This window comes from Heteronotia binoei, chromosome 1 (assembly GCF_032191835.1).
Source record: "Heteronotia binoei isolate CCM8104 ecotype False Entrance Well chromosome 1, APGP_CSIRO_Hbin_v1, whole genome shotgun sequence".
Taxonomy (NCBI): domain Eukaryota; kingdom Metazoa; phylum Chordata; class Lepidosauria; order Squamata; family Gekkonidae; genus Heteronotia; species Heteronotia binoei.
In genome coordinates, this window is record NC_083223.1 from 247,534,093 (window position 1) to 247,558,296 (window position 24,204).

At 45.5% G+C, this 24,204-nt stretch overlaps 1 protein-coding gene across 1 annotated transcript in view; it reads left to right on the forward strand.

Annotated features, from left to right (window-relative positions):
- Positions 1-6,425: 6,425 nt before the first annotated feature.
- MAPRE3 (microtubule associated protein RP/EB family member 3) overlaps positions 6,426-24,204 on the forward strand; it is a 44,349-nt gene continuing 26,570 nt past the window's right edge. The window contains exon 1 of the mRNA XM_060251050.1: positions 6,426-6,615. The gene's annotated coding sequence lies outside the window, so the exon portion shown is untranslated. The remainder of the gene's footprint in view (positions 6,616-24,204) is intronic.

The window sequence follows — 24,204 nt, forward strand, 5'->3', positions numbered from 1 at the left end:
TTCACTTTTTTTTTATTGCTTGTCAACTAATTTAACCAGTCTGATATTTTTCATTTTAACTGACTGTGGATTTTTAGCTTTGTAACTTTAATCTACAATACATGTGTCTTGTCTGCTCTGCTTAAGACATCTGTAATCCATTTCATTTCATTTTATTTGATTTATATTTGATCCACACCTTAATTTTGTAGAAGAGAAAATTTACACAACTTCTGGATACTCTTTCAAGCTTAGATATTCCGAGAAAAACTTTTAAAAGCACACTCAAATGTCAAAAATATTATGTAGCCAAATTGATATTAATTCATATGAGAACAGAAGGTTCGATGAAAATAATCAGTTGCCTTGTACAATCTGGCCAACATCCTCTGCAATATCCCCTGAGACCTTAGGGTACATTTTTTAGATCACACTGCTGCTCCATTGTCTCATCTTGACAGCCACTTGGTTTTTCCTGTGAGGCTAGATTTATTTTATTTTTAAAATTTATTTACAATGTTTATAGTCCACTTTTCTCACAGAGACTCGGCAGATTACACAGAGTGAGCCAGTAAAACCAACAATATTCAATATTGGGATATTCAATAATCAAGGCATTCGGATTTTAGAAGACTGAAGCAAAGGAATAGGAGGTCTGGCATGAATACTTCACATATTTAAATAGTCTGCCCTGCTCAGATAAAGTAGATTGCATAGTCCCTTAAAGAAAATTGAACTGGCTTTTGCGCAGATGCTGAGGACTGGGCTGCTGGACTACAAGGGTTGTTTATGGTATCTGTTGCTATTTGAGTCTTGCAAGACCCTTGAAAACACACAGAACAGACACAGCAGAACAAATTACTCCGATGTTCTCAGGTCGATTTGCAGGTGGAAGCAGTTGCAGATGCCCTATTAATCCAGGGAAGAGAGGCTTTGTGGACAACCTGCCCCGCCTCCTCTCCAGTTTTCCTACAAATATTTAATTGTGTTACTGGGGACAAGAACAGGTCTTGATTTCTGCTTCTGTCCTCCTTTCCACCCCCTAGCAATATTATTATTTTGCTTGGGAGGAATGGGGTTATGAAAAATCTCACTGGGACCATGGGAAATTTATCAGATTCCTGTATTATGGAGGTGACTATATCCCAAAGGTAAACAAAAGCTCTTCCCACTCTGCACCAGTTGGGAAATTCAGGAGACAAGTATGTGAAAATCAAACTGGCAAGATCACTTTTAGTTTTCAGTCATTCGGTCATTCTGCGTGGTAGCAGTCATACTAAAAGCATAGCAAAAACACTATTAAGTGGTGTAGGATGGGTTATATATTCTTAGGAAACATAAGCAACCTCCTCCAAAAGACACAGTGTCTAAAAAAAGAAAAACCAGTCCCTTATCTATAACATTGGCCTGGCAGCACCAGATGTAGGATTGTTGGAACCAGGGAGGTCTGGGCCCTAGCCACTGGGAATCCTCCACACAAATTTCTTTCAGCTTTTATACAGGAAAGAAGGTGGTGTTAAAAATAATAAAGGACTCCCAGCCAGCTCCACTTATCTTGGAGCCTCTGCATCCAGGGCAGAAAGCACCAGGAATATCATCTGCACATGCTCTGCTTACAGGATTGCAACCAGGTTGATCTGGAGCACATTTGTACTGATAAGGCAGTTTTAACCTTTTAACCATGACCAGCCAGGTTCCTTCTAGGACTATTTTTGAGCACACAGCTAAACATGAAGTCATAGAGGCTGTTCTCAACAAGAGAGGCAGCAAGACTGAGGAAAAAGGCATGACTGAAATCCAGCCAAGTGCTTAGGAGATAGAGTTAAGGGCCAAAGACGAAAGCAGGCCCAAGAACCAGAGGAAAAGGCAGGGCCTAAGAAGCAGAAATCTCATCTAGGTTGTCTGAAATTGATTCCTTTTAAGAAGGGATGAAAAGAACTAACTCTGTGTCATTTTTAGAGGAAAGCAGTCCTTTAGAGCAATGGCTTTCACACGACAGATAGAGACCAAAGAGTGGATCACAAATCTCTTGCAGGTGGATCACAAAGCAAGAAAGAAGGAGGAGGTACAGGGTGAGAGGAGGCTTTGGTAGGCATGATGATAAAACTGGGTTTGTCTCCGCATGTGCAAAATAGCCATTAAATACAGCCTGTTGCTATATTAAATGTAAAATAAGAGCATTCGGTGTTAACTGATATGTGATTCCTGCATTTTATGTTGGGGAGGGTAGAATGGTGTGTTCACACACACAAAGCTACAGTAAAATGGTGTGTTCACACACACTAAACAATGTACTTTGCAACTGGATTTTTACTGTGTAAGAATAGCAAAATCCACTTGCAAACAATCACCCAATATAAGCTATCGTAGGTTCCCATTGGGGAGAAAAGTGAAGTATAAATGAAATAAATAAATAAGTTAGAAGTGAGTCCTCTTTCAAAAAGTTTGAGACCCACTGCTTTAGAGGATGGCAATTTTCAAGCTTTGGCTTTGCCCGAGTTCCAGATAATTTCCTTTGTCTCCTGTAGCAACCAGCAGTCAGGAAAATATTTAGTGGTGGGCAAATAATGTGGGGGGTGGTGGGCCATGGCAGGAAGTTCCCTGATGTTGCTCTTCACAAATTTAGTGCTGCTTGAGCACGTACGCTGCTGGTGGATAGGGCTCCTGCTTTTTAATGCAATATGAAATTGTTCTTTTTGTAGTTTAGTTCTATGCTTCCGCCAGAAAGGTCTATGCTTAGCGGTCCCTTGGCGCAGAGTGGTAAAGCAGCAGTACTGCAGTACTGTGGCCTCAACCCTCTGCTCACAACCTGAATTCGATTCCAGCGGAAGCTGGATTCAGGTAGCCAGCCCAAGGTTGACTCAGCCTTCCATCCTTCCGAAGTCAGTAAAATGAGTACCCAGCTTGCTGGGGGGAAAGTGTAAAAGACTGGGGAAGGCAATGGCAAACCACCTTGTAAAAAGTCTGCCATGAACATGTTGTGAATGCAACGTCACCCCAGAGTCGGAAACAACTGGTGCTTGCACAGGAGTTCTATGCTTGAGAGCCCCATGGCGCAGAGTGGTAAAGCTGCAGTACTGCAGTTGGAGCCGTCTACTCACGACCTGAGCTCGATCTCAGTGAAAGCTGGTTCAGGTAGCCAGCTCCAGGTCGACTCAGCCTTCCATCCTTCCGAGGTCGGTAAAATGAGTACCTAGCTTGCTGGGGGGAAAGTGTAGATGACTGGGGAAGGCAATGGCAAACCACCCTGTAAAATGTCTGCTGTGAAAACGTGAAAGCAACGTCACCCCAGAGTCGAAAATGACTGGTGCTTGCACAGGGGACTACCTTTACCTTTTTAGTTCTATGCTTGCTTGAAGCCCTGAGGTACAAAGCATCCTGGTACTACATTTTATTCCTGTCCTCTATGTAGTGTTTTCAGTTCTATCCATTATTTTATCGTTTAGTAATTTCACAGGTGTATAACCTCCTCTTCTTCGGCGAACTGTACTGCACAACAGAACAACAACCCTTTTTATTTGGCATGTCAGAGTCTCTGCTTTACTGATCTTGATTTGTGGCTTTTTAATATATCAAGTTGGTCTCTGGTGAGGCAGCACATAGGTTTTCTAAACAAATACACCCTAATCTATAATTTAATTAGATCAAGGATTCTGTAAACTGTGCTCCAGAACCTATTTTCAGTGCAGGAGCTTCCCTTGGACCTGTGAAGTAACCAAAAAGAGAGAATGTCTCTGAGCATAGGCAGAGTGCAGTCCTCTTCCCACTGAATAACCGCAGCCTCTCCTGATACATCTGGGATTGGATGGCAGAACTTTCTGTTAGGTACAAATTTCAGGACAACATCAACTTTGGAGTATTTTCAAAAAGATTAAAATCCACTACTATCCTTTTAGCAATATTTTCTAACTGAACCCCCTCCTAATTTACTGAAGATTCTCTCATGTGAAAAGTGTTCATCAAGAGATATGCACTATGGAGATGCATGCTAACAGCAACTTTGCCAAAGTCAAAGAAATCTGGGTGTGTTCAGTGTCCTGTTTGGAAGGCCACCTTACAAATACCACGTAAGCCTTTCTGACTTCCATGGAAGAAAGTAGGGGTATAAACATCAGGGCTTTTTTTGAACAGGAACGCTCAGGAACGCAGTTCCGACTGGCTTGACATCAGGGGATGTGGTCTAATATGCAAATGAGTGCCTGCTTTTTCTTTCTACAAAAAAGCCCTATATTAAACAATGGTGATGTCAGGGGGTGTGGCCTAATATGCAGATGAATTCATGCTGGGCTTTTTCTACAAAAAAAGCCCTGCGTATAATTAATTAACAATACATCAAGCAAGTCACCTTGTCAAACATAGAAACTAGATGGAATAGACAGGATCCAACATGTTAATAGCTCTTTTTACTTGCAAAGCACTTAATGATTTTACATCATGTATTGTAAGTTGTTCTGAGCATGCCATACATAGCTTATCTCTTAACAAGAGGGAAAAGTACACTGAGTGATCTGTATTGTCAAACAGCACCTAGAACATAAGAGAAGCCATGTTGGATCAGGCCAACGGCCCATCCAGTCCAACACTCTGTGTCACACAGTGGCAAAAAAATTTATATATACACACACACTGTGGCTAAAAGCCACTGATGGACCTGTGCTCCATATTTTTATCTAAACCCCTCTTGAAGGTGGCTATACTTGTGGCCGCCACCACCTCCTGTGGCAGTGAATTCCACATATTAATCACCCTTTGGGTGAAGAAGTACTTCCTTTTATCCATTTTAACCTGTCTGCTCAGCAATTTCATCGAATCCCACGAGTTCTTGTATTGTGAGAAAGGGAGAAAAGTACTTCTTTCTCTACTTTTTCCATACCATGCATTATCTTGTAAACCTCTATCATGTCACCCCACAGTTGACATTTCTCCAAGCTAAAGAGTCCCAAGCGTTTCAACCTTTCTTCATAGGGAAAGTGCTCCAGCCCTTTAATCATTCTAGCTGCCCTTTTCTGGACTTTCTCCAATGCTATAATATCCTTTTTGAGGTGCGGCGACCAGAACTGCACACAGTACTGCAAATGAGACCGCACCATCGATTTATACAAGGGCATTATGATACTGGCTGATTTGTTTTCAATTCCCTTCCTAATAATTCCCAGCATGGCGTTGGCCTTTTTTATTGCAAACGCACACTGTCTTGACATTTTCAGTGAGTTATCTACCACAACCCCAAGATCTCTCTGTTGGTCAGTCTCTGCCAGTTCACACCCCATCAACTTGTATTTGTAGCTGGGATTCTTGGCCCCAATGTGCATTACTTTGCACTTGGCCACATTGAACCGCATCTGCCACGTTGACGCCCACTCACCCAGCCTCAACAGATCCCTTTGGAGTTCCTCACAATCCTCTCTGGTTCTCACCACCCTGAACAATTTAGTGTCATCCGCAAACTTGGCCACTTCACTGCTCACTCCCAACTCTAAATCATTTATGAACAAGTTAAAGAGCATGGGACCCAGTACCGAGCCCTAATGCAAAGCAGCAGCAATGGAGAAAAAAAATATAAACATTGAAAAAAACAACAAACCTCTGAAAAGTCCTGTCTGTATGGTCCCCAGTCCCATATTTTTGCCACCTTCTATCCAGTCTACACGGGATGCCAGGAAGCAGCTAATTTTCTTCTGGCTGCAGACAAATCGACCGGTGCATGACTTGTTCTGCTCTTGTGAAGTCAGAAAAGAGACCTTCTGGGCTTGTGATTTCCTTGCTTTTGGCAACAGATGCTAGGCTGGCACGTCATCTCACAAAATTCCTTGATGTCCACAATGGGTCCCTTTTTAATACCCCCTAACATTGTTGCTATCCGACTTGCCACGTACGTAATTGTTTTTCTCTGACTCTTGAAACCTTGAAGAGTTGCCAACGGACCAGAAGGCCGTCCTTCTGAGGGGGGAAAAGTGCTTTCAGTGTTTTATTTTCCTAGTTTCTATACCTCCCTATTGTTATTTTATGGGTACTCATAGAGGACATTCTACCTATGGCTTAAAACCAATGCGCCCTTTTATTTTTAAACAGAAGCTGATCCCCTTCACAAAAAGCAGAGCACTCTGAACATGTTCAAGGGCACCCTTTACACGACCATTCGTCTTTAAAAAAAAAAAAGTTTGTAGAGGATAGAAGGAACTTTAACCAAGATTCCAGAAACTCCTTAGGAAGGCGTGCCTGGAAGTCAAGAGTGGGAACTGTAGCCCAAACAGACCAAGTCAACCCAAGTTTGAGGCCAGAGCAAATAAAAAGCTGAGGAAAAGGGAGGAGAGAGCGTGTAGGCGGGGCGTCTAAGGCTGCGGTTGCCATGAGAGCCGGCTCAGTCGCCCGCTCTCTCTCCCGCCCTTTGCGGTTGCTATGGCAGCGGGAAGAGAGGCGGGGCTAAGGCCGAGGCCCGACAGGTCCCTGCTCTGGAAGCCTGTGGGGGGCGGCGCATGCGCGGGAGGGTCCTCTTTCCCCCCTCCCTCCCGCAGAGCCGGCCCGGTTGGTGCGGACTCGGAGGCCGAAGAGCCGGAGGAGTCTCCGCCGCCGCCGCGGGTAGGAAGAGGCAGGCCGGAGGAGGGAGCCAGACGCCGTTGCCGCGCCGGCACCGCCGTGAGTGTTCGGGGGGGGGGGGGGGCGTCAAGAGAACGAAATGAAAATCTGCCCCGTCATCATCGCCGTCCCCCCACCTCCATTATTGGGCATCTCTCGCGTTTCTTCTCCCGCCTCAGCGCCACTGCAGGGGGGGGGGCGGCAGTTCCCACCTTGAGATGAGGGGGGGGGCGCATCGATGCACGCGCATCGCGGGGGGGGGGGGCGGAATTCTGCTGCGCAGCTGAGTCAGTGCTTGAGGGCCCGTCTTTGGGGATCGGCTGGGACGAGGGATGGTCACCCCTGTCAACTGGCTGCCCAGGTGCGCCGCGGCGGCAGAGCTCGGCTCGCCATACGCGGCAGCCCGATTGCCCTCTTTTGCTTGGATGCGCCCGGTGTGCCTTTTTAAGGTACCAAGGATGGGCCGCCTCTAAGGGAGCCGAGGAGCGCGGCGCCTTTAGGACCGTCTGCAACCTGGCCTGACAGCTCCGGCGCCCCGAACGGCTGAGCTGCCACCCGGTGCCTTCAGACAAAGAGTCCCTTTGGTTTCCCCTCTCCTATCCTGATCCAGCCCAAACAGGGAATGAATCTGGAGCTCCGGTTTTTTGTTCCCCTACGGACCCCTGCTGGGGCCGGCAGTCCCTCTGGGTACTTGAAGTGTTGGGCCTGGCCTTTCCGCCCCACCCCATCTGTCCCGATGGGATGACTTTATTAAAGTAGCTTCAAAGCAGACCTGACTTGGAGGAAGATGTAGTCAAGCACTTTTGGGGAGCTTACTGAACTGGGCGGGCTTGGGAAACCCTTTTGTTTTGTGGGACCCTTGCCATCTGATTGTTATTCCTGCAAGGTAGTGAGTATGGTTGATACTAAACTCCTTGCTTTTTGGAGTCAGTTTCTCTGTTGCACAATAGCATATACTTCTCTGTCTTGAAAGGAAATTGATCCAGTGTGTGGTGTATGTGCACTAAAGCCTTCAGCTCAAGCTAGGGTCCCACCCACATTTTTACAGTGTAAGTGAGAGTGACCATGAGGGTTAAGCTGTGGGAGGTTGAATAGTCTATCTGCTGCATCAGGGATGGCCTTCTCTTGTTTCTTCTACAGCGATATCTAGCTACTACATTCTAAAAGTGCAGAAAAGTGCCACGCAGGCAAGTTCTGCTTAATCAGGTAGGTAAGATGCTATAAGGAGAGGTGGTATAGCTCTCGGTTCTGGCCCCTTAATTAAAAATGGGGCTTGCTATATTAGGTTTTTCTTGGTTTTGGGATTCTGAGCATTGGTCACACAGAAAGGTGACGAGGTTCCAAACCTATACCTTTGGATCCATGGTCCAGATCCCCAGCCTGTCTCTGTCTCACTGGCTGTCACCTGCCATGATTTACTGGAAAAGGTTGCTTGCATTTAGGATGAAGAAAGATGGCATCAAGTTATAAGGAGAGAGATGGTGTTCAACAAGGCATTGCTAAATTTTTGAGAACAGTTCAGCTGTAACAAAGCTGCTTCAGTAGGGGTGGGTGCTTTTTGGTGTCTTTTAAAAAAAATCTGTCAGGGTGCTTTTTGGGACATCCATTCTTGGAGATTGGGTGAGCTATGTAAATATTTGGTTCTTTTCAGCTTAGTGATTCTGTGCGTTGGTCACATAGAATGGTGAATCTCAGGACCTTTTTGCTACAAATGTTCATGGCTCCATGAAATTTCATTCCCTGTCATTTTCATTGATTGACCTTTTAGGAATCCCTGGCATAGTGTGAGAGGGTGTGAAAGAACAGCTATGTCATTCAGTGAGCCACCTTGGGGGGCTATGCCTTTGCAATCTGCAGGCTAGTGCAGTGTCTGGATGCCAGTAGCCTGTGTCAGCACTTCCATTATAGGCAGAGTGCTGAGCAACTGTTCTGTCAGCAAGTGAAGATTCTTGCACCAGGAGACTGCTACTTGTGGATTCCACAAGAGTGTATGTGTGTGAATTCCATCTTATGGCTCCCAAATGCCTCCTCTGGACACCCTGCAGCTGCTGCAGAAAGCAAAAGAAGGTGTGGCTGTGCTCACCATTGGAGGGATGCAGCTGTCAGAACCTGTTTGGTAAGGCCCAGGGCCTCTAAAATAGCAAACTGAGCTCTTTCCCCCCTTCCCCCCCCCCATAGCTCCTTGTGGTATCAGCATTCTCTCTGAGTGACAGCCATCTTCATATGGCCTTCTTTTTTGGTGCATACTTATCTTTTTGCCAAGTCACAAGAGAGACCCAGGTATATCTCATGAAGTTCTGGCTGAGCCTATGCCTGCTCTCTGACAGCCTAGCTGAATGGCAGTTGTTATGGGAAGGGAGACAGCAATAAAATGGGCTTCTTTATTTATTTTGCAAATTACTTTACAACCCAACTTTAAAGGTACCTTGCAACCTGACTTTAACTCCCTGTAATGCTTTATATCTATCTTGATGCTCTTTCAAAACCTTATCATATGGGAAATCTGTCTTGAAGATGAGTGCCTAAGAACTTCATAGTTGTATGAACTGCCCCTAATTCATGTAGATGTGTCATTTGATTATGCCTACCTGAATGCGAGAAAAGGCTCAATAGAAAAGCTGAGCTGGTGCGTTGCAAATGATCTATCTGTGATGGTTCATTTACTCTTGAAGCCCTTTTGAGTCCTGTTCTGGACTTCTTGCTGTCCTTGCCCTTTTCTCCCTGGGATTGTCTTCTTCCAGGGAAGTTTTGTCTGTTCTGCAGGGCTTGCCTTAAATGCAGTCTTGATAACCCTTGAACTTGACTGGCATTAAAATTTATGAGGCTATTGAGGAAAATAATTGGTGTTAGTTCCTGAGATGTCATTTTCCCCTAAAATGACAAGCTTGCCGGAACTGCTTGTCTCTGTAGAGGCTCCAGGCAGGTAGACGTGGGGTGTGTGCCTGTGTTTGGAGGGATCACATGCAGGGTATCCTTCTTTCAGCAAGCGTGAGAAGAAAGTCTGTTTTGCATTGCATGATTCCTCTGAAGCCTTCAAACAAGTCACTGAAGAAAAGGGGGTAAAAGGTAGAAGAGAGTGTGCTTTTGGGGTGGTAGTTGACTGCTTGTTATAGAACAGTATTTTCTGAACCTACAAGTCAGGCTAACACAAGGAGCAGCGAAAGGAAAAAAAGATTCCTGCCATGGAGGAGAATCAGCAGAGGCAATGAGGTCTAAAGTCATGCAGAGAGGAGGCAACTCGAGACATAGCCTAGAAAAATATTTGATCTCTGGGACTGAAAGCCTTGGGACTTTTTGGAGCCACTGTGAGATTTTAGGTACTCTCCTAGCATAGGTCTTTCAGATTTTTCAACTGCCAGCTCCCTTGGATTTTTCTAGTTCAGAGCTAAGCAAATGCTAATAGATGCCTATATGACCTTCCTTTAAACTATTCAACAATCTCTCCAGGCAGCTGTTTCTGCTGATACTTGCTAGATCCTGGTTACCTCTATTCCTCCACCCTTTTTTATATCTTCGAAAGCATTCAGTATATCTGGATATGGGTAAGCAGAGATTGAGGCCTTTTCATTTGGCTCAGGGAAGAATTGCCACTACATTTCTGGAGTGCTGTTTGCTTGTCTGTCCTGCAATTACAGACCAGGCGTCTGAAGACATTTCTCAATTAACCTGTCTATGGAATGTGGTGTGGGCCAGCCACTCTATCGTGCTGTCCTGCTTTAGCCTAGGTCATCATGTTTTCTTACAATATGCCCAGCATCATTTGGGATGGGCAGTGGTTAGAGAAGAAACAGAAGCTCGGAAGACACCATGGTGCTGATTTTACCAATGGGCCACCTATTGAACACACGCATGAAGCTGCCTTCTACTGAATCAGGCCACTGGTCCATCACGGTCAGTATTGTCTCCTCAGACTGGCAGTGGTTCTTCAGGGTCTTAGGTTGGGGTTTTTCACATTACCTGCTGCCTGATCCTTTTAACTAAAGATTATATGGATTGGACTTGGGGCCTGCTGCATGCCAAACAGAGGCTCTTCTATTAAGCCACAGCCACTTACATCTAGAATGCTTACACTGAGGAACTTGTATCTAGGAAATTCAGCAGGCATGCATATGGTATACACATGGGAAAACAAGCAAAGCAAGAGATCTAAAAATGGGAAGTTTTTGAATGCCCCAGCAGGGAACTTGAGCAGTGTTCTCTGCTGTCCCCTCACCTCTTTCTGGGCTGCCTTAAAAAGGGACAGCGTTCATTATGCCTCCGGATGCCAGTCCACTTATTCCAGTAATTGCTAATGGGTTTGGCTGGCTAGATGTATTTGTCATACATCATGTCACTGTAGCAGACCATGACGCCTCACCTGGCCATGTCGCTGCTCCACTTCCCCCTGGCCCACTGCCCCCCATCTCACAGTCAATTGCTACTATTGTATGAATCGATGTTGTTAGCCGCCCTGAGCCTGCTTCGGCGGGGAGGGCGGGATATACCGTAAATAAAATAAAATATAAATAAAATATTATTACTATTCTGTTGGGCTTGACAGAGTGCTGCACTGAGGAGTGGCTATGCTTCCTCACTCCACAGGTGGGTTTTGATAAGGCCATTTGCACTGCACTTGTTCTTGGTTCCATTGGGCTTTGCAGAGCTGTTTCCTGTTTTGCTGGATGCTTCTGGGATCCCAGTCTGGGTGGAGGTTTGGAAGGCTGAAGTCTTGCTGCTACAAGTGGCTTTCCCCTTGGGAAACCTTTTGGGTCTGCACCCAAAGCCATTGTCCCTTTCTGCTCCATCTTGGCTGCCTCAACTCCCTTGCCTGCCAGGCTTCTTTCTTTTCTTGCCTCTCTATTAGTCTTTGCCTGTGCCCCTGAGAGAAGCATTCTGTTTGGGGAGGGCAGGCTGTGGTGGCAGCTGTTCTGTTTCAAGAAGCCCCTTTTCTTCAAGAAATGGTAGCATCTGACAGAGCACTGGTGCTGTTGTGGTTGTGGGGCTGAGTGTGAATGAACCTGAGAAATCCTATCATGGCTTTGGTGGAAAGCTGACATCAGTCCCTTCTTATGCGGTTCTTGATGGTTAGAGCAGGGTTCTCAAACTTATTTGTTTCAAGGGCTGAATCTGACATAAATGTCATATTGCCAGGCCGAACACAGGCAAGCCCAATTAGAAATGTTATTTTTTACTCAAAATACAAACATGCTTTAAACATAAGAGCATAAACAGAGCCCTGCTGGATTACCCCAGCATCCTGTCTCACACAGTGGTCAGTCAGTTCCTCTGAGTCTAAAATTTCAGATTAGGATCTAGTAGACCTGAGTTCAGATCTCTGCTTTGTCCTGGAAGCTTGCTGGAGGGCACGGATCTTGGATGAGTCGCATTCTCTCAGCCTAATCTATCTCACAAAATGGAAAGGAAAATGACATAAGGTGTTCTTGATACTTGTTGGGGAGAAAGCCAGGCTCTAAATGAAAGTAAATAATAACATTTTGAGTACTACTTCTTGATCCATGCATCACCCTGTCCTGTGCCAGAATTGCCACAGCTCATCTAGAAAGTCTGTGTCATTTTTGCCTTTTTTGGTGGACTGCCATGCATTGTCACCCAGGTGGATTCACTTGCTGATTGCATTGATTACAGTAAGCGATAAGACGGAGCAACTGGGAGTCAGGTTGAAAACGAGTTAATGAAGCTTTGGCAGCCACCCTTGCTGTTTGGTCTGGATCAAAATCAGAAGCAGCAGTGGAAGCAGAACTGGCCTTGTTAACTCTGCTTTCTGTGACTAGGACTTGTTGCTTAGTTCCAAGTGGGGCCCACCCACAAGCTGTAGCATTTGCTTCTCCAGTATTTGTGGCATGACAATGGGGCTGGGCTGGAATTAAATAGGGCTTACTGCTTGATGGGTAGAATTGCTGCTGCCTCTGTGGGTGAAGGTAAGGGTGGAGGTAAGGCACTACAGTTCAGAAGTTCTTCAGCAAAAATCACCATGGAGTTGTGTGACGACTCTCTTCAGAGTGGTTTGGAGTAGAAGGTAAGGCTTCTTACATTTTAGACAAAAGATAAACACAGCTTCTTGAAGAGAACTGTGTTTGTGTGCACATATACATGCTTATCTAGGATTTCAGCAGTGACCCAGTGGATAGCTGCGTGGTTTGAGTTTAATCCTTCCTCTCCTTGGTTACTTTCATTATGAGTATAGAGTTACTCATACATTGCATAATGCTTTAGTTTTTGTATTCACTCCTCCACCTCCAACTCTCTCTGATTCCTTTTTGCTGTACAGAGGGGGGAAATTGGTGAGATCTTGATCATGGTCAAGTGTGGTCCTTGATATATGCCCTCTGGTTTGACTTCTGCTGGCTCTGTAGGAATATCCTTAGGTAATTGTAATAGTCCTGCGGTGTTACCTGTGAGTAGTTCAGGAGGACCATTGAGAACTTTGATAGAAAGTCGATCACTGTACTTCACATAAGCTAAAACTTTTTGTAATGAGGGTCTTGTTGGAACATGGCCTGGGCCACAGCCTCCAGAGGTTTGCTAGGCCATCCATTCCCTTCAATTATTTTGTTGTCCTCCTATTACAGTCATTATCTTCACAATTTCCAGCAGACTAGGGTCCGGGAAGAGAAGCATGATTTCCAGCCTCTCAAAAACATGAACATTGACAGAATGAGCCCTTGGCTCATAAAGCAGATGTTAGTGTTTCTCTTTGTGACTCCCCACATTGTACCAGCAGTTTGAAATAGCTGGTTCAGATTACGCCTTGCAGCTGCCAGAGCAAAAACACACTGGTGAATGATGGGCAGTGAGTGGAGAGGTGAAGACAAGGAATCTCCCTTTGCTCTACCAGTTTCCTGCCTGGACCATCAAATCAGTGACACCCAACCTTGTGAAGGAGGTCTCCCTCTGTCTCATTGTTGAAATGTTTCCAGCTTTGCCCTTCTGCCCTTGGGAGCCTAGGATGTCTGGATATGTCTGCCTTGCCAAGTACCACCTGAACCTGTGACTCGATCAGCACAGTGATGTGACAGCAGGGTTTACTATGGAGGCATAACAGAATGTTTTCCAACCATATGCTTCCTCCGAAGACTGTATAGACAGTGAGCCTGTTGGAGTGAGGCAGTGTTATTAAAGCTGCAGATGGAGTGCTGTGGGAAGGAGGGGTGAGCAGAGGTTTTGTTCGTTGAAGGCTCTGAACTACTAATTTGGGCACAGCAGAAGTTGGGAACTTCTCTTGCTCAGAGCCAGGAGCCTGGGTGTTCACAGTTGCCTTTGAAACTTCCTGTTTCCCAGTCCTCGGTGTCTTATTGTGATTACTTGATGTAGAAAAGCAATTTGTGTGTGTCTGCACTGTGTGCTCCAGGACTAAACCCTTCTAATTAAGACTAGATGTATGCTAAATGCCAAGTTGTCCTGGATTCAGAATGCTGCTTCGTCCTGTAGTTGTGTGTTTCTCCACAGAGATGATGGCAGTTCAGAGGTTCTCAGTTTTTTAGAGTTGCAAGTAAAGAAAGTTTCAGGGAAACGTTTCTAGCGGAATTTACAGTTTGAAGCTGTGAGGAGGAATCAGAAATAAAATTTTCCTTGTACTTATGAGAATTTCAAGGTTGGCCTTGTGATGATATCAGCTCAGACACTTGTGACTTCACATTTCCATAAAGCATAGGGAAACTTGTTCCTTTACTGGTTGCATATAAACACTGGGAACCCCCAAATCAGGAGAGGTGACCAGATTTTACAGTGCTTTTTCTATCCTATATTACTGTGTGCCTGGCCTGGGTTTCTTGTTCATGCTGCCTTCTAGCCTCTGTTCCTTAATTTGGCTGTACATTAACAGAGTGATGCTCTGGGGAAAATACCAGAGGCCTAGAAAAATGGTGCCTAGAGAGGCAAGATTTTTCCAACCTAAATGTAAAAAAACGATTATTGGTCGGGTTGGTGTCCTTGCCTAGATTAGGAGCAAACGTCTGCATTGACAGTTGGTGGTGGATATCAGTACTGAGAATCTTCTAGTGCAGTCCTTTGCAGAGCTGTTCCAGTCTATGTCTGTTGAAATTGATGGGGTAACTGGATAGGATTGTGTTGTTAACTTGCTCTTCTTCCTTTAAAGAGTGATCCACCGGCAGCTGTCGACGTCTCCTTCGTGGGGAAAGCCTACAAGATGGAGATTGTGTATTAATTTATTTGATGCATTTTTATCCTACCCAGCCTCCAGATGCTTAAGGTGGCACATGTGGTTCTTGCCACCTCCATGTTATCTTTGCAACAGTTTTGTGAGGTAGATTCGGCTGAGTATGAGTGAGTTGCCCAAGGTCACCCAGTGAATTTCCATGGCAGAGCAGAGATTCAAGCCTGGTTTCCCTGGTCTGAATACTTAGCATTCCTGCTGTCTTCCTTGAAAACTGTGAGCACAATTAAAAGTGCAGCTCTTGACCTACAAAGAAGAGGAACAGCATTCTCTGAGTCCACTTCTTTAGTTATATACCATCACATTTTTGCCCAGCATAGTGTGTTCTCTTAGCAAAGTCCATCTGTGCCAAAAATCCAAACAGCGTTAGGCTATACGGGCACCCACAGCAACAGTATTCCTGGCCCCTGAAGACTTCTCAAAGCTGTCTTCTGGATGCTGATGAAATCCTGCCATGTAGGCCCATTTTTTGCACATTGGGATTGGGTATAATTTTAAAAAACTGCATTTTTGGTCTTAATCCTTCCAGAGTGAGAACGTCCAGTGCCAAGCATATCCTCGCAACGCTGAGGGTTAGGTGATGGTATTTTTTTAAATGAAAACTGATCTTCTCAGGATACTGAATTTTAGGACTAGGATTCCTGTCTGCACTTGTGCAGGCTCACATCATCTACATAGAAGGTACAACTTTGGTATTATGTGTTCTGCGACTCCCTTCCATGTATGTGGTTACTTTTTCTGCTTCCTTCATGGTCTGCCTTTATTAAAGAGCTTGTTTTCATTTATCTTCTGACACAGCACTTAGTTGTTAAGTGCTGTCGAAACAGGACTGTTCAGTATCAGAAACTGCTTGTGATGCCCTCTTGAGTCTTATGAGAAGCTTCCAGTTGAGATGTTAACCTCCAGACATTTTATTTATTAATTACAACATTCATGCCTTACTTTCCCTCATCATTTAAGACAGCATGAAGTAATAGTTAAAGAACATTTCCAGTTAAAACCCCAAATCTCCCCCTCCCTCCCCACTTAAAGCATGCTTGCCAATTCATACCCCCCTCAAAAGCCCTGGCAAACAAGCAGGCATTGCAGCAACTCCTGAGGCTCTCCAAGAAAGGGGGCTCCCCTCACCATTTCAAGGGAGCCCATTCTGCAAAGCAGGAACCATGTTGGAAAAGGCTCACAATCTGATCAGTGCCAGACGGGCCACTCCAAGTTGTGGGATACCCATTAGTGATTAGTGCATAGAGACAGATGGAAGGGAGAAATCCTTCAAATAAGTGGGTCCCAGGTTGTGAAGGGCTTTATAGGTTGTAACCTTGACTTGAACTCAGAATCAGATTGGCAACCAGTGTAGCTGTTTCATATGGGCTGTTCCTGGTGGCTAGCCCCTAAGAGTAGCTGGGCTGCCACATTCTGGGCCAGTTATAGTTTCCAGGTTGTCTTCAAGGGCAGCCCTCCATAGAATGCGTTGCAGTAATCCAGCCGTGAAGTTGCAGAAGCGTGGATCAGCATGCCAGTTCTGCTGAATCTAGGCAATGAGACAGTTGGGGAACCAGATGTAGCTAATAGAAGACATTCCTGGCCCCCATTCCAGCCTGTTCTTCAGACAGCAAGGCAGGATCTGTGAGCACCCCCAAGCTTTTAACATGTTCTGAAAAAGCCAACTTTGTTTCAGTTAGGATAGGTATACTCAGTCCTTCTAGAGTATCAGTCTTCTTAACCAGCAATACCTCTGTATTATCTGCATTTGACTTGTTCTACCTTAGCCACCTGACCACAGCCTCAAAGCTCCTGGTCAGAATTAAGATGGACACATCTGGAGATTTGACTAATGAAACACAGAGTTGGGTGGTATCTGCATGTTGATGACACCGAACCCCAAGCTCTGGACAATCTAATTCAGCAGCTTTACACATATGAGCCCTTTAAATGCTAGAGTTCACTTGCCACAAAGTCGTGCAGCTTGGAGAAGGCATTTAAAGGGACTATGATCCCTTTAAATGCCCTTTAAGTCCAATTATCTGGTGGCCCTGAAAATCCTTATTTTAGATAGCTGAACAATAACTAAAATCTGTATCTGGCTGAACCAATATCTGAAAAATACCAATAAGGTATTTTTTGAATACGTATATTTTTGGCTTGAATTTAGCTGAATGCACATTTTTATTAGCGATATATCTGGTACTTTTTTAGGGGGAAAATAGGTGAGTGGAAGGAATGAGGGATTATTAGAGAGGGAAAGCCAAAGGCCTTCCAATGTGGTTGCTTCACTGCCACCTCTATCTAGCATCACTACAATAGCTTCCCATAGCTAATGGCGTCTGTCTAAGCCTAGTTCTTCTGAGGAGGCATCTTTATGCCTCCTTTATGAGGACTACTCTGACAGAGGGTTTAAAAAAAAATTAGGGGATTTGTTGTAATTGTCCTGTGCATTGATTCTGTTGCATGGTTTTGTTTTTGTACTTTTAGTTTTGGTTAGCCAGCTTCTGTTTGCCAGGTGCCAAGATGGGAGTTTACAGTGTTTACAGTGCCAGGAGAAAGGAGTAAAAATGAAGGCTTTTTGTTTGCTATAAAGGATGACTTTTGGAGTAGGGTTAGATTATGGACCAGAATGAGCTTAGTTTTGGGATTCTGATGGTGTCCTTTTACATATTCTATCCAGGACCAGTCCAGGTACAGAGTGACTGTTGGACTCAAAGCAGAAGATTTGATTTAATCTCAGGGAAGGATACACAATCTGGGTTGCAGACATGCTGGATTCTGAGAGTTGTGGTCTTTGTAGAAGTAGGCTTTCTGAGCAGGCACTGTCTTCAGATGCCAAACCCAGGAGACTGGCAAGAGAAATACCTGGAAAAGCTGCTAGTCTCCTCTCCTAGACCCACTGCTGTTGTGTCCTCTCTTTTCCCCCTGCCCCCCACATGATTGGCAGAACTACAAGGTAAAATTTGAGCCCTGTGAAGTAGGAGTTGGCAGGCAGCTGGATTCTAGTTGGTTTCCCTTGTTAAAGCACATTTACTCTTCACACAGAGATTGTTCTCTGCAGCAAATTGCTGCTGCCTTTGAATGCTTCTGCCCTGGAACTTTGAATAAGCAGAACCGGGCAAACAATGGGATGGCAGGCCAGAAAGCAAAGCCCTGCCTCTGTCTGGGGCCATAGCAAATGGGCGAAAGCCCTAGAACCTACTAGCTAAGAAGCTCTGGGCATTGAGTGAGTGTCCAATGTGCTGAATTGGCAGGCAGCAGGGCTGTGCAAACGGATGGGATTCAGCAGGCAGCTTAGCCAGTGGCGTTGTTCTCATACAGGGCACCTGTGGTCAAAAATCTGGGCGCCTCCCCCCCCAATATGCATATGAAGCGAGAGCATGCCAGCAAAAGATCTCCCAGCCTTCCTAGATACCGTTGAGTCACTGTGGCCTCAGTTGAGATGATCCTGCAGTGTTTTCCCACAAATCCTGTGCCTGAATAGGGGTGAAAGAGAGATAATGGAGTAGCTGGAGTCTATCCGAGAGAAAGGAATGGTCTACACTGGACTGAAGAGCTGAGGGGAAATAAATTGAGATTTTAAAAGAGCCAGCTCAGAGTCAAGTATTTTGAAGTGAGTACTTCAGCAGCGTCACAGTTCTCAGAAGCTTACAGAACCTTCCTTCTTACAGAACCTTCCTTCTTACAGAGGCTTCTTTCACCTCTGCTTGTAGCCATTGTGCACGTCTAAGGAATGGTCACAGCCTAGATGCAGCAGCCTGTTTGGATGCTTCCTGTGGCTCCATAAAGTAAGCATAGAAGAGATGGGTCATATTGCTGTAATGGCGTTGTCCTAGCATTGGATGTTTCTTGAGTAGGCTTGGCTTTGTCTGTCATCTGTGGAGATTCCAGTCCTCTAGCAATTCCTGGAATCCTTCTCACATAACTCCAATCATGCCGGGGGTGGGAGGGTGAGAAGTCTCCTCTGTGAAGGATTCTTGTGTGGCCTGCAGGCTCTTACCTTTAGTTTTATTCTCCTCTGTAGAAATGAGCCATCTAACCCTCCCTATTGCTTGTAAGAGGCTGAAAAGGGCAAAAAACTTCTTTAACATAAGAGAAGCCATGTTGGATCAGGCCAATGGCCCATCCAGTGTGTATATATATATATACATACACTGTGGCTAATAGCCACTGATGGACCCCTGCTCCATATTTTTATCTAACCCCCTCTTGAAGCTGGCTATGCTTGTAGCCGCCACCTCCTGTGGCAGTGAATTCCACATGTTAATCACCCTTTGGGTGAAGAAGTACCTCCTTTTATCCGTTCTAACCCAACTCCTTTCTGTTATGTCCCTCTGTGTGGAGATTGTAATAAGGTGCTTCATCTCTCCTAATTTCATTCCCTAGTCCCAGCCACTGGGTTTCTTTATTGTGCCACCTTTGTCTAGGGTATCTGCACATGCAGTGTCCTAAGGGGAAAGAAGCCATGTCCTATGGCCCTGTGGGCAGCAGGTGTGTGGATAGGTGATGAACCACTGGCATCATGCCACAGGTAAGGACGGCCTCTGTGCCCTGCTAAAGCTTGCATTCACTCTCTGACAACCCAACTGCTGTCTCCTTCCTGATTGCAGAGGCAGAGCTCAGTGTACATGCTTAGAGATGAGGGGGGAAGATAGCTGTGTGCTATGGGTGTCCTAGCAGGACTGCAATTTGTGACCCTTGTTCCTGTAACAAGGCCTTTTGGGTCTCTAATCTCATCTTGAAATGAGATTGGTCATCTAAACTTCCCTGGGATTTAGGTGCCTTATTTAGACTTGCTTCTGGAGGTGCCTTTATGTGTTCAGGAGAAGCCAGAAGCAGTTGAAGGGATCAGGCAGCTTCTGTGAACCCAGCCAGGACAAAGGTGGAAAGGATGCCCTTCTCTGGCACCAAACATATGTTTAGATCCAACGAGTATGTAAGCACTTGGAAAATAAATCCATAATGGGAAAACTTGACTGCATAGTGTGGGGAAAGGGCAACAAGTCAGCTTTGGAACCAGAGCCAAATCTCTGTGGGAATACATGAATGAAAGTAGTGGAGAATGAGTTGCATTGCAGCAAACCCCACCCTGGCACCTGCTCCCGTTTCTATGTACACCTGCATACAGGTTGCAAGGGCCGAGTTGTTTAGCACAGTGATCCCCAACTTTTTTGGCACCAGGGACCGGTTTTGTGAAAGACAGTTTTTCCATGGACCGAGGGGGGGCGGGGATGGTTTCTCGATGATACAATTGTGCACTTTATTTCTGTTAGTTTGGTGTGGTGGTTAAGTGTGCGGACTCTTATCTGGGAGAACCAGGTTTGATTCCCTACTCCTCCACTTGCAGCTGCTGGAATGGCTTTGGATCAGCCATAGCTCTCACAGAGTTGACCTTGAAAGGGCAGCTTCTGGGGAGAGCTCTCTCATCTCCACCCACCTCACAGGGTGTCTGTTGTGGGGGAGGAAGGTAAAGGAGATTGCGAGCCACTCTGAGGCGCTGAGATTGGGAGTGGAGGGCAGGATATAAATCCAATGTATTCTTCTTCTTATCATTATTATTACATTATAATATATAATGAAATAATTATACAACTCATGGCCCGGTTGCTAACGGCCATGGACTGGGGGTTGGGGATCCCTGGCTTAGCAGGTACAGCTTTCTCTAGCTGACCTTCCTTCTGTGAAATTCCCATTTGGATAGCCACACTCAGTTATTGTCTTAATGCCTCTAAGTGTTGGTTGGGCAGAGTAAATAACTGTCTCATAAAAGCTTGCACTGTTGCAAGGAACAGTGCGTTTGTGTGTGTGTCCAGCACCAGAATTCTTTATGACCTTTAAACTCAGCACTGGGCCAAAGTTGTGCTCTTACTGTTTCATCAGCTTTCGAAGTTTGCTTCATCAGCCCAAAGTACTAGAGAAGTATTCATTTTTATGGATCTAGTGTTTTACTTAGATTTCCAGTTTGTCGGAGTTCCATCAAGAGCCACCCCTCCTGGCTCAAACACTAGGATCCATAAGGGCCTGGGCCAGCTTTGCGCTCTGGATATTTTGATGCCTAAGTGGGTCATTCAGCACAACTCTAAAGCTTGCAACAACATTAAACCACTGCTTGCTTCATGAAAATGTGTGATCTTGCCGGGGTGACCCTGTTACAGGCGAAGTGAGGCAGTGGCAACAGAGTAGGAGAGTGAATAAAGGACCCAAGGGACATGATCCATTCTTCCTGCACAAACCAGTGTTTCTAATGCAGCTTGTTTGTTTCTGTGGGTTTGCAGAAGAGCCCTGCTAGATTGTGTCTCATGTTAATTTGGGAGCATGCATATACGCTACTCATATTTTTGTTTTTGCGTAGGCTGGCTCCACATTACTGTGTTGCCATTGTCGTACTGATGCTGTTGGCATATCCACCCCCGGCTGCAAGTCTTGAGACTAGGCTCTGAGAGAGGGAGAAAAATATTGAACTGCCTTTTGTCCACTCAAGAGTCCTCTGGAAACAAGCATACTGTTTACTGGAATGTAACTTTCTGGAAGCCATTTGCGTGGCTGTGGTTGGGCCTGAGCTGTTGTAACTTTATTTTCATGCCAAGGGAAGATGTGATGGGGCCGTCTTCCCTGTCGATTTCTTCACCCTCTCTTGGTTTCCCGTCCTGCACTTCACATCCTACTTAAGTCACTCTCACTGTGGCACATGCAGTGCCTTGTTGAGCTGAGCATCTTTAAGGTGACGGTGTTTAGAAAGGTAACAAGTGAAGGCTTCTGTTTCTATAGCTAACACGGATGCAGCAGGACAGCAATTATAAGACGTGAATTAATGAGCTTTTAAAGCGGCAAATCATTGTGCAATGTAATGGCAAAACAGGGGATTCCAGGGTTGGAATTAAATTAAAAGCATGTCATAGCTTTTAGTATTACTTAAATCTCCACATGAAGTTGCAGAACAGTTATGGTCATGTATGCAGCCCTGACCCAGATGGTCCAAGCTAGCCCAGCCGCAGATCTCAGGCACTAAGCAGGACTGGCCTTGGTTGGTATTTGGATGGGAGATGGCCAAGGAATACCAGGGAAGGGGCACTATGCAGAGTCAGGCAAACTTCCTCTGAATGTCTCTTGCCTTGAAAACCCTACAGGGGCTCCATAAGCTAACTGCAACTTGACAGCACTTTACGTACACACACACACACACAGAGGGAGAGAGAGAGCACAAAACTTCCAGAGGGGCCATCACATTGTTATAGCAAATCAGAAAGGGAATCTTAGGACACTTAGAGTCTATCTTATCAAATCCATGTATTGCCCTTATTTGGCAGAACACGTGTGGTTGTGGTGGGGGGAAAGCTGTTAACAGTAGGATTCAAAGGGCAATATGTCACGTCTATGGGAAGCTCAAGCAATATATATTCCAAAACAGTAGTCGTTTAATGTCTTTCTGGACCAACAAGAATATTGCAGCGCTGTGTGTGTGAGTGAGAGAGAGAGAGATCTTCATCAGACTGGATTTTTGGAACAAAAAGTGTGGTGTGAGGAGAGGGAGAGAAAGTGTTTCAGGGCATAATGGAAAATGCCAAAGTCTGTAGTTTGTGGCCTTCTGGAAATGGAGACCAAAAGGGGTTACAAAATTAATTAGATTAGATAGATGGTCCTGGATGTAAAACAGATCCAGGTTCCTTTTAATTCACAGGGTGATTCCTTGCCCTCTTTGAGGGGTTTGTGCTGTAGCTTACTCAAATCCGTCAGCAGAGATACAGAGATTTCCAGACTGTAAAAAAAGCCGGGACTGATGGGGAAACTGAGTTGTGTGGGAGGGGCAGCAGATCTTAACTGTGCGGCAGCAAAATAAAAGAGGAGTCCTGTGGCACTTTTAAAGGCCAACACAGATTTTTCCTAGCATAAACTTTCCTGCGTCAGGATCACTTCATGAGATGCCTGAGCACTCTGATGTTTCTGAAGCCAATTCTGACACATGAAAGTTTGTGGGGGAATAGGTTTTGTTAGTCTTAAGGTGTCCCTGAGCTCCTGATACATGCCTCCCCAGCAGCTGCAGTGCCTCTTCTTCTTCAGAGCTTTTGCTGCCCCCCAGTGGTTGTTCCGTCTTTGACATCTTTATTAGTATTGATTTATTCTTGGTCAGCCTGTGCCAGGCACTGGCTGAGGGAGATGGTTTTTCTGCTCTCCATCACCCTGCTGCCATCCTGCCCTACCTGCCAGGCCTCCTTTCCTTTCCTGGAGCACCAACCCTGCTAGTCACCAGTCTTCTGAATCCTGCCACTTCCTTTTAGGACCTCCCTCTGTCACCCTTAGGGTTTGTCCCTAGATGGGGAGGGGGAAAGATACTTCAGCGTTTAAGCCTGAGAGCAAGCAGCTACCATGGCAGCCAGATCCACATGTTCTGCCTCAGAAAGAGGCTCATAGACTGAGAGAGATTCTTTTCGCAGGCTGTGTTCTCAAACTCCTGAGTTCAATTCTGCACGAGTGTCAGGTGATTATTGCAGCCCCCACTCTTGCTGCTGCAGTATTTCAGAGTGAGGAGGGCATTCTAAGGAATCTTTTATGTTCTTATTAACCTAGATGGATTTTTTTTTTCAAAAAAAGGGGGGATTAGACATTAATAGATGAAGCTGTCGTGGCTACCAAAGATATAAAATGAAACCTCCATGTTTAGGGGCTGCATACCTCTAAGTACTAGATGCTGGACAAAATCCTCTCTTATCTTAACACATTGCCCTGGGGGCTTCCAAAAGAAATGGCTAGTCAAAACTAGGAGCCGAGTGCTTGTTTCCTTTTTTCCTAAATGACTTTATCTTAATACAGTATCCTCCTGTGCTGCGTGTGCCTGTAATTTGATCCTGGAGACCTCTCTGTGGAGAACCTTTGCTGCAGAGCTTAGTCCTATTAGCCATCTCTCTTCTCAGCTGTTTTTTTTGGGGGGGGGGTTGCTTCCCCCTCCCCCTTCTACATCCATCTAAATGAGCATCAGTTACATATCCACATGTAGTATTTCTCCAAAGTGGCGTCCAAATAATTTCCCCTCTTCTCTGTCCAAATGGCTAGCGATAGCAAGCTGGAGTCAGCCCCCCCTCCCCATATATCACATTCCACCCCTGATGGCATGTGCAGCAATTGCCCAATAACAGCCTTGGAGATTCCAGAGAAGTCACCTGTGCTGCAAAGCGATGCCCTCCTTTGGGCATGTTGGGAGCTGGAGGAGGAGGAGGCAGTTCCTCTGGGCTTCTGGTGGAATTCCTTCCTTTCCCATTTGTCCTGAGGGGGGAGGGCTGTCAGCTGCGACCCTGGAGGAGGCGTGTGATCTTTCAAGGCCCACCAACTGAAAGCATAGGCTGCTCTCGGCATTTGGATGGTGTCTCAGTGCCTCCCAAGCCGTTTGCAGGGTTCCCCAGTGCCTCCCAAGCCATTTTGCTGCCTGCCTAGAAAAGGTCATTAATTTATTTACTTTAATTTAATTTACTTTAATTAAGGTCATTAATTTATTTACTTTA